This window comes from Salvelinus fontinalis, chromosome 13, assembly GCF_029448725.1.
Source record: "Salvelinus fontinalis isolate EN_2023a chromosome 13, ASM2944872v1, whole genome shotgun sequence".
In the NCBI taxonomy this organism is placed as follows: Eukaryota; Metazoa; Chordata; class Actinopteri; order Salmoniformes; family Salmonidae; genus Salvelinus; species Salvelinus fontinalis.
Genome location: NC_074677.1, coordinates 44,075,084 through 44,085,761, shown reverse-complemented (window position 1 = coordinate 44,085,761; position 10,678 = coordinate 44,075,084). Strand labels below are relative to the sequence as shown.

Here is a 10,678-nt window from a genome sequence, read left to right as displayed (position 1 = left end):
TAGTGTGCCTGGTAGAGATATAGCTGATACAATTAGAGATGTGATAAATAAAATGAATGGGGATAGATAGGGGGAATTGTTTTAATTATAGATTTAAATAAAGCTTTTGATTGGGTGGAACATGATTTTATGTTTAAGTGGGTTTGGAAATAAAATAATAGGATGGATAAAATTCTTATATAAGAATGCAAAAGTAGGGTGAAGTGTAATGGGGTTTTAACTGATTCTTTTATTCTTGAGAGATCTGAGAGACAGGGGTGCCCTTTATATGTCATATCGGCTAAACCTTTAGCAGCTTTCCTTAAAAAAGATAAACTGTGTACAGACGCCGCAAGGAGGGTATAGTTTCATTCATCAATATGCAGATTGTCACGCCCTGACCATAGAGAGCCCTCTAACTCAAAGTTTTTTGAGTTAGATAAACTTGAAATAGTCTTTCCAACTCTACTTCCATGGCTTACGGCCATACCATATGAATACGCTTTTTGGGGGGAATTTCAGGAAGTAAATGAGCAGCAGGTGGCTGAGTGTTTGAGAGCGAGAGAATATTGTTTTTTTAGGTTTATTTGATACATAAATTTAAACGTTTTTCTGAGTGTAGTTTATCCTCTTCTTAAACATTTGCATCATTATCCCCCAACGGAGTGAGCTGTTTGGGGGATTCTGCTGAAAATAACCGGACAGACGCCATGACTTCGACGACGAGAAAGGACAACAGAAAATCGTTTTAAATTAAGAACTGAATAGAAGTATGAGAAAGAACTGACGGTGAATGTGGAAATCATTGGAGAAGACAAAATAAGGTCAAATAAGTTTGTGGAACGATACTTGAATGTAGAACCAAAGACGGAAATAAGTATGAAGTAACATGTCACGCCCTGACCTTAGTTCCTTTTTTATGTCTCTATTTTGGTTTGGTCAGGGCGTGAGTTGGGGTGGGCATTCTGTTTTGTTCTATATTTCTGTGTTTGGCCTGGTATGGTTCCCAATCAGAGGCAGCTGTCAATTGTTGTCTCTGATTGATAACCATACTTAGGTAGCCTGTTCCCACCTGTGTTTGTGGGTAGTTGTTTCCTGTTGTGTCACCTGATAAACTGTTTCGATTCTCGTTGTTTCACCTTTGTTATTTTGTATTCAGTGTTCAGTTTAATAAATTTAACATGGACACGTACCACGCTGCATTTTGGTCCGATCCTTCCTGTTCCTCATCAGACGAGGACAACGATCGTTACATAACAATGTCGCATGTAAATGGGAAAGAAAGACTAATGGACGGGCTCAAGATAAAGAACTGTCAAATCATGGCTAAAGAACTGGGGAACAATGAACTTGTGGTGTCCTTTTTGAACTTGCCTGCATTTATTACGGATGGTGAATTACATGTGAAATCACAAGGCTGGAAAGTGAAGGCAACCACGCCGATTAAGAAGAGGATGTGTCCAGGAACAGACATTGTAGACAGGATGAGATTTTGAAAAGTGTGAAATCCTTGAAATTTTCAACTAAATTCAATACAGTCGAGGGATTTGAATACTTCTGTGTGATCCATGTCAGTCAAGTGAAGGTATGTAGACTATGCATTCAGCCAGGGCACATACTTAAGGAATGCCCAGAATTCACATGCCATAAATGTAGTGAACAAGGGCATTATGCTAGAGAATGTTTGAACATAGTTCATGTGTGCAGAATGTGTGACAGACCCAAAGATAAATGTAGATGTAATAAGGGAAAAGATCACTTATTTTTGCAAACAATGGACCTCACTTCTGAGGAAGATGAGGGGAGTGTGCCTATGGAGAGGGAGGGAGAGAGTGACATGGAGTGTGTCGCAGATACAGGTGATTCCAGAGACCGTAGCAGATATGCTTGGAGAGTAATGTCGTCTGGCAATACACGAGACGCAGTTTTAGTCTCTGCTGCTGACAAGGTGGAACAGCAGCACATGATGGGTGAACTAGATACACAGGTAGAGATGGTGCTTCTCAGGTGCCTGAGCCAGTCTTAAGCCTGTGTAAAAATGACACCAAAGAGAGGACTGGGTCCACTGAAGTCGATGGCACTGTTAAATCACACTTTTCAAATCCAAGTCATGAGACGGATGATGAAATAGATAATGAGGATCCTTAGGATGTATGCAAGAAATAAGAGGTCATTGTCGAAAGCTAGGGAGATGATGGGTTTTGGAAAAAATAATGTCTCTTTTGAAATGACGTGTTTGATTCTGGTTATATTTCTGCACACATGAATAATTATTGAAGTTGCATCCCTAATTGGAAACAAATTTGAGCAGGTTTTGGTGTCTGTTAAGGCAGACATGTTGTGTTTTCAGGAGACTAAATTGGACGGACTCCAATACAGGAGATTAAGAGTAAATGGTCTGATCTAATCTTTTGTAGTCACAGAAGTAATAAAACATGTGGAGTGGCTATTTTGATAAATGTGGTTTAAAATGTCAAACAAATATATGCAGACAATCATGGCAGACTTATTGTAATTGATTTTGAAGTTCAAAATGTCACTGTTTAATTTATGTTTATGCTTCAAACATTGAATCTGAAAGGAGAGATATGTTTCACAACCTAAAACACAGTGCTCAGAAAACTGTATACTGGTAGGAGACTTTAATGTGAAGTGTAGTAGAATGGATGTCTCTCGTTGTGATAGTTTCAGATATGATTCTTCTAGAAATGCTTTATGGAAAGTTATGAATGAGGAAAATCTAGTAGATATATATGGAGGGCTGAAAATCAAAACAGAAGAGTGTTTGAGAAGGCAGGTGGTTATAAATGAATTAAAACAAAGCAGAATTTATGTCCAGCTAAGGAAGAAGTGGTACAGCATGTTCAGAGGATGTCATAACTTCACAGCAGTAATGTCATTTCAAATAGGTTTTGGTGTGGAGAGGAGAGGTGTTTGAATGCTAGCTTGCTTAAAGAAGATACATATATAAATGTAATTTCTAGATGTATTAATATTTAATTAAATAATCCTATTACGCATGTTAATATTGGGTTGTGGTGGGAGAAACTCAAGGATACGATTAAAAAGTTGAGTATCAAATATGCCAGTAGTAGAAACTTTATTTTAAAGCGGGAGGGTATTGAGCTGCGCAGGCACCTTTACTCTAACCCCCCACCAACCTTAACTGCATCTCACTCAAATTCTCACCTTTATCTGAACCCCTTACACCAATACCCGTTTTCTGCCACACCGCATAGCAACAGTACAGACCAAACAAAAAGGCCCACACCACCTGGGCCACGCCCACCAAACACTAGAGGCAGCACACCTCACAACTTTACAGGGGGGACAACCAGACAACACATTGCTCCACAAATTCAATCAAGACTACAATAAGGCAAGTAAAACACACAGAACACCACATGTGTAAACACAATATTATAATGTTTTATATTTTTCTCCCTCCTACCTGATGAAGCCGAGTAAGGCAGAAACGCGTCGTGGCCGGGATACCTCTAGATCTTTAGTGTTGCTTTTAGGAAGGCAGGTTCCACACAAATGTCAGAGGGGTCTCTTTTTGGCTACTTTTTCATTTGTACTTTTCTTTTTCCTTAATTTGAGTTTTACACAGCCTTATATATACACAAACACGGCGATGAAGGATAGTGTTATGTTGTATCACCACTATGTTATCCCTCACCCCCTTGTGGGGATGTATACGCATATTTTTGTATAAATATATGGGTACATAGGCACGTCTTTCAACATTTTGAAGATTTTAAAACGGGACGACAGTGGGCCTCACCTTGGTTTTCTTTATTGAACTTGTTTTAAATAATTTGTTTTAACAGCAGGAGCCGACAGAGATGGCCGCCTCGCTTCGCGTTCCTAGGAAACTATGCAGTATTTAGTTTTTTTACGTGTTATTTCTTACATTGTTACCCCAGGTAATCTTAGGTTTTATTACATACAGTTGGGAGGAACTATTGGATATAAGAGCAACGTCAACTCACCAACATTACGACCAGGAATACGACTTTCCCGAAGCGGATCCTGTGTTTTGCCCACCACTCAGGACAATGGATCGGATCCCAGCCCGCGATCCAAAACAACGACGCCGTAAAAGGGGCAGACGAAGCAGTGTCTACCTTATGAAATTTGAGCAAGGGTAGCATTCCAGAGACATAAGATACTAACGTTCTTTGCTTCACGGAAACATGGCTCACTCGAGACAAGTATCGGAGTCGATACAGCCAGCTGGTTTCTTCCCCCATTGCGCCGACAGAAACAAGCATCTTTCTGGTAGGAAGAAGGGCGGGGGGTGTATGCCTTATGATTAACGAGACGTGGTGTGATCATGACAACATACAGGAACTCAAGTCCTTCTGTTCACCTGACTTGGAATTCCTCACAATCAAATGCCGACCGCATTATCTACCAAGAGAATTATCTTCGATTATAATCACAGCCGCATATCCCCTCAGATGCAGACACATCGATGGCCCTGAACGAACTTCATTTGACTCTATGTAAACTGGAAACCACATATCCCGAGGCTGCATTCATTGTAGCTGGTGATTTAAACAAGGCTAATCTGAAAACAAGACTCCCTGAATTCTATCAGTATATCAATTGTGCAACCAGGGGCCTGTTGCACAAAAGTAGAATTAAGACATCCGGGATAAATGACTCAGCTGAGCTCAATGAAGCCAAAACATGTGCGTCCAGGCTTAATTGGTTGCACAAAGACCAAGCCAGGATGAGCAGACACGGATTCATTAAGCCAGGTGAAACCAATCCTGGATAGGTGCGCGCTCACGGCTCACTCAAATAGACCCCGCCACAGATCACAGATTAACTGATTTACCATGGCAACTAGAGCCGCGTACTTTTCCCCGTCGGAAGCACAAATCCTCATGGATGCATACGAGGAGGTAAAAGATATAATTAAGAAGAAAGGCAACACCGCCACAGTGATAAAGCAAAGAGAAAAAGCGTGGCAAAGTATTGCAGACCGCCTGAATGCGTAAGTAGTGCACAATTACACAGTCACCGCTCCGCTGAAACATCACAATTACAATTCAAATATTTAATTCACATCTCCAAAAATGCAGTTGTACTGTAATTATGAAACGGTTAAATTTTTAATTGAAATGCACTGCAGATATGAGTGAAATTGTGTAAAGTAACTCCATCACACTGTATAAAGCTATGATACATTTTGATATTTTTACTGAAAACAAGACAAAAATAGCAAGTAATTTTTTGCAGTGTGACTCCATTAAATGTGTGTGTGTGTGTGTGTGTGTAGATTAAACATGAACGGGCCAAAACGGACATGGCAGCAGGTCAAAATCAAATACAAGAACATTCTGCAGAATGGTATGGTCCCTGACTAATATTTAACAAAGCACAAGCATATATTGTACCCAGAAGGTGCCTGCTCACACATTGTCTGTACTGTTTTAGCAGTGAAAAAGAATACCCACAGACAAGGCACGGGTGGTGGGTCACCAAAGGCTGACCTTACCCCAGCAGAGGACATGGCCTTGGAGCTAAATAAAGGCAGGCCCGTCTTAGAGGGGATCCCTGGGGGGAAAGAGACGAGCATAGGTTCCTCCCAAGATGCCACCCGCTTCATTCAAGGTATGTCCTTCCATCTCTACATGGGATACAACCACATTCATATTGAATCAATTTGGACTGTCTGACTTTGGTTTACCTATTGCCTTGCAGTGTCTGGCAGCACTGTGTTCCTGTTCGAGCCACCAGCACAAGCACCAGACGATGCTGATCCAGTGAGTACTCCATCAAAGGCATACTGTAGGCCTGGCATGTCTTGTCTACTAGCTTCAATATGAATCCGATTAAATGTGATAGGGTGAAGGCCCCAGTGCAGCAGCAACAGCACATGATGGAGACGATGATGAGGAGGAGACCATCTCTCTGGATTCCAGAAGGCATGAGGTATCATGTTAAGACTGTGAAAGTACTATTTACTCTACAATGGTGAGGAGTCCTCATCAAAATCAAAAAATCTAATTTCTTTTACAGGACCCAGATGATATACAGTGGGAAAACCAGCCTGGCAACATAGTGCGTATTAATAAAAGGACACCACATCCTGCCAAATTCCAGCTGCGCTAATTGTATTGTGTTCACAGAGCTCACAAGCTATCAGAAAGTTGTATGGCAACCACCTCCGGCGCCAAATAGAACTGGCAGACATAGACATTCAGTACAAGAAGAAAAAGATGGAAAATCTTGCACTGGAGTCCGAAATAAAAAAGAGGACAATTAGGAAACTGGACCTTGAAATAAAAAAACTTGAGGGAGGTGAGATATACCTTCAATGTACACTGTATGCTAACTGTAACAAATGTATTAATCATTATTTTTCTTTCCTCCCCCAGCTCCAAGAAGATGACACAGCTCAAAATAAAAATTAGGTATATTCTCTTAAAGTCAAGTGAGCCATGACATATGAGCTCTTATTGTGAGCACACAGGACGGTGGCATCTTTCTAAGTTTTTTTTTATTTTCCCAGCAATCAGTACAACCAAGTCATCGTTATAAGGCATCGCCCTCTTTTGCCCACCCCCCCAGCACCAGGTGTGGCCACTAGCCTATATGAAGGCCCAAAATTGTGTGTTCCTTTCTGCTCTGACAATGGCATGCCCATTCGTGCGAGATGTGGTGGATGAAGAAGCACTTGTGCTGAGGAGAGCCTTCAGGCGAGAAAGGGTCTTCAGGGACCGGTTGGACCCACTGGCCTTCCCTGATGACCATCTATATGAAAGATACAGGTTTTCTGCAGATGGCATCAGGTATCTATGCAGACTACTGGGTCCCAGGATTAAGCACCGCACTGCACGGAGCCATGCACTGAGTGTGGAGCAAATGGTTTGTGTGGCCTTGCGCTTTTTTGCTAGTGGAGCCTTCCTGTACTCAGTGGGGGATGCAGAACAGCTGAACAAGGCCACAATTTGCCGCACAATAAGGAGTGTGTGTCTGGCTATCAAAGCATTAGCAGATGTCTTCATCTCCTTCCCTGGCCACAGAAGACTCTGTGACATCAAAGAGGAGTTCTATAGGATTGCAGGTAAGAGGATCTACAAATTACAGGACAACTGTTAACACATAGTAGGATACTCATTACTTTGTGTGACAGGTTTCCCCAATGTCATTGGTGCAGTGGACTGCACACACATAAGGATAAAAGCCCCCTCAGGTGCCCATGAGGCCGATTTTGTGAATAGGAAATCCTTTCACAGCATTAATGTTCAGGTGAACATAACTTTTTGATATTGTCCATTGACGAACACTCTGCATTGCCAGTGATGTGCATTGATTGGTGTAATATTCCTCATCTTATGATTTCAGATGGTCTGCAATGCTGACTGTGTGATCAGCAATGTTGTGGCAAAATGGCCTGGCTCAGTCCATGACTCCAGAATCTTTCGGGCCTCTGAAATCTATCAGTGCCTATCACAAGGTAAGCCACACAACCCCTATTTATAACCATCATGGCTGTGTCAAGAATATCACTGTGTTTGAGGTAGTAATGATGAGATTTTGTGTTGACAGGTGAATTCTCTGGTGTGTTGCTGGGAGACAGCCTTTTCTCCTGACACCTTTCACAGACCCCCAGGAAGCACAGCAGGCCTACAACCATGCCCATGCCAGGACCAGGGCCAGAGTTGAAATGACCTTTGGCCTCCTGAAGGCACGCTTTCACTGCCTTCACAAATTAAGGGTCAGCCCTGTTAGGGCATGTGATATTACTGTGGCTTGTGCTGTCCTCCACAATGTGGCCTGCCTGAGGAAGGAGAGGGCCCCCAGAGTGCCACCAGCCATGGACTGGGACAATCCGGCAATCTTCCCTGATGACGACAGTGGTCGGCTGCTGAGGGACCAATATGTGTTGAATTATTTTAGTTAGTATGTGTGCTTTCAATTTTGGTTAAATATGTCCTGCGGTGGCAGAGGAATTTGGGTTTTTTTTGGGTTCGTTTTTTTACGAATTTGGCCTCTTATGATGTTTGTGCGGTATACTGTGTGTAATACAAGGCTGCAGGGAGGCTACTGCATCCATTCATTTGTCTGTTCAGTTGATGTGTATGGATTTGTCCTGCATTTATTTTAGTGTGCAGACATGCAGGGTGTGTTATATACAGACCTTTGAATGTGTATGTATCATTTTGTATAATATGCTTGGATTCTGTGCTTTCCATCTTGTAGAGTCACTGTGACTTCAGTTTCGAAAGGAGCTGATGGTTTACCTGCTTTGTTTTGTCCTTATTCAATAAAGGAACATAATGTTACACATTGTGTTTTTATATTCATATGGAATGTGTATTTGTTTATATGACAGAGTACTAGGGCCACACTGAAGAAAAAGGATAAAGTCATAAATTTATGAGGCTGGTTCTTTCTGCAGAAAAGCTACATATTGTTTTTACAGTTTTGATACTTATGACAATGTGATACTTAATATTCTGGCACATCAGCATGTCTTTGTTTATGAAACCATACTGAAGTACAATTTCACGAAATGCCCCACATCTGTCATTTTAACAACTGTCCTCCTTTAAAACAACTGGTTACAATATTATTACTTGTGTTTTTTTCCCCTCTGTGGCCCTAATATTCTATCATTTTATATATAGCCTTAGTCTATGGGAAACTGTAAATTATCTAATGATAGCAACATCATCTAAAAATTATTTTTTATCCAAAATCATTGAAATTAATGATCACAAACGTTTAAATAATGACAGTGGGTCTAGTTATATGTGATAACAATGTATAGTGAGCAGTGAAATAACTATTGGTTTCCATTTGTGGTGACTGCTGACTGACATTAGGGATGAGATTAAATAGATCCTGGAATTTAGCCTGGTCTGGAGCAGGCTAGCTCCACAGAATAAATCTCCATGGTAATTTATACCATAACATATCCTCCTGCCCCCTATCCATCTTTAGTGCAACCGGATTACGGATCAATTGAGCCAGGATCACCAAGATATCCTGGCTTAATCCCTTATCCTAGTTTTGTGCAACAGGCCCCAGGGCTGGTAAAACCCTGGATCATTGTTATTCTAACTTCCGCGACGCAAATAAGGCCCTTCCCCGCCCTCCTTTCGGAAAAGCTGACCACGACTCCATTTTGTTGCTTCCAGCCTATAGACAGAAACTAAAACAGGAAGCTCCCGCGCTCAGGTCTGTTCAACGCTGGTCCAGCTAATCTGATTCCACGCTTCAAGATTGCTTCGATCACGTGGACTGGGATATGTTCCGCATTGCGTCAAACAACAACATTGAGGAATACGCTGACTCGGTGAGCAAGTTTATTAGCAAGTGCATCGGTGATGTTGTACCCACAGGGTTTATTAAAACATTCCCCAACCAGAAACCGTGGATTGATGGCAGCATAAGCGCGAAACTGAAAGCGCGAACCACTGCTTTTAAATCAGCGCAGAGTGACCGGAAACATGACCGAATACAAACAGTGTAGCTATTCCCTTCACAAGGCAATCAAATAAGCTAAGCGTCAGTATAGAGACAAAGTAGAGTTGCAATTCAATGGCTCAGACACGAGAGGTATGTGGCAGGGTCTACAGTCAATCACGGATTACAAAAAGAAAACCAGCCCCGTCGCGGACCAGGATGTCTTGCTCCCAGACAGACTAAACAACTTATTTGCTCGCTTTGAGGACAATACAGTGCCACTGACACGGCCCGCTACCAAAACCAGCGGGCTCTCCTTCACTGCAGCCAACGTGCGTAAAACATTTAAACATGTTAACCCTCGCAAGGCTGCAGGCCCAGACGGCATTCCCAGCCGCGTCCTCAGAGCATGCGCAGACCAGCTGGCTGGTGTGTTTACGGACATATTCAATCAAACCTTATCCCAGTCTGCTGTTCCCACATGCTTCAAGAGGGCCACCATTGTTACTGTTCCCAAGAAAGCTACGGTTACTGAGCTAAACTCATTTCCGTCATCATGAAGTGCTTTGAGAGACTAGTCAAGGACCATACTACCTCCACCCTACCTGACACCTGTTGATAATTCGTTTTACTTGAGACAGGAGACCAAGTGGAGACATAGGACGAGGTGGATAATTTTATAATAAGGCAGGTTTATTCAAGTGTAAAAATATTATGCAAAGCGTGCAGCACGGCTCTTTCTATCTGATCCGTATGGGGTCATCAGGAAAAGGGGAGTTTCCACAGTTGTACAGTTTTATATATAGACAACAAGCAAAGTAGGTTGATCTGCGAGTCTGGCCTTCCGATTGGTCGATCTGGGTCTTGGGTAGTCCTGTACAGGCCTGGTGTCCACGTTCCATTGGTTCCTGAGGTAGTTCTTTGTCTGGAGCTCCAACCCTGAGTTGTGTGTGTCTGAGTGATTGTCATGGGGGAGGGGAGTTGTGGGAGTCGTGCATGTGTCCAATGAGTCCAGCATATGTCCAATATAAAAGGGAGTGTGTATATTGTGTCAACCATAGCTAATGTTGAGAAGTTGTTAAAACAAGTTACCAATATCTAATACAATTCCTTACACACCCTAGACCCACTCCAATAGGTCCACAGATGACGCAATTGCAACCACACTGCCCTAACCCATCTGGACAAGAGGAATACCTATGTGAGAATGCTGTTCATCGACCACAGCTCAGCATTTAACACCATACTACCCTCCAAACTCGTCATC

At 42.3% G+C, this 10,678-nt stretch overlaps 2 long non-coding RNA genes across 2 annotated transcripts; both read left to right on the top strand.

Annotated features, from left to right (window-relative positions):
• Positions 1-337: 337 nt before the first annotated feature.
• Positions 338-5,955, top strand: LOC129868760 (uncharacterized). The gene is made up of 3 exons (XR_008761809.1): positions 338-5,607; positions 5,698-5,759; positions 5,842-5,955. It is a non-coding gene; the product is annotated as an uncharacterized LOC129868760 (long non-coding RNA).
• A 4-nt stretch (positions 5,956-5,959) lies between these two features.
• Positions 5,960-8,627, top strand: LOC129868757 (uncharacterized). Its single transcript, XR_008761807.1, has 5 exons — positions 5,960-6,297; positions 6,375-6,410; positions 6,509-7,063; positions 7,345-7,456; positions 7,549-8,627. It is a non-coding gene; the product is annotated as an uncharacterized LOC129868757 (long non-coding RNA).
• Positions 8,628-10,678: the final 2,051 nt, after the last annotated feature.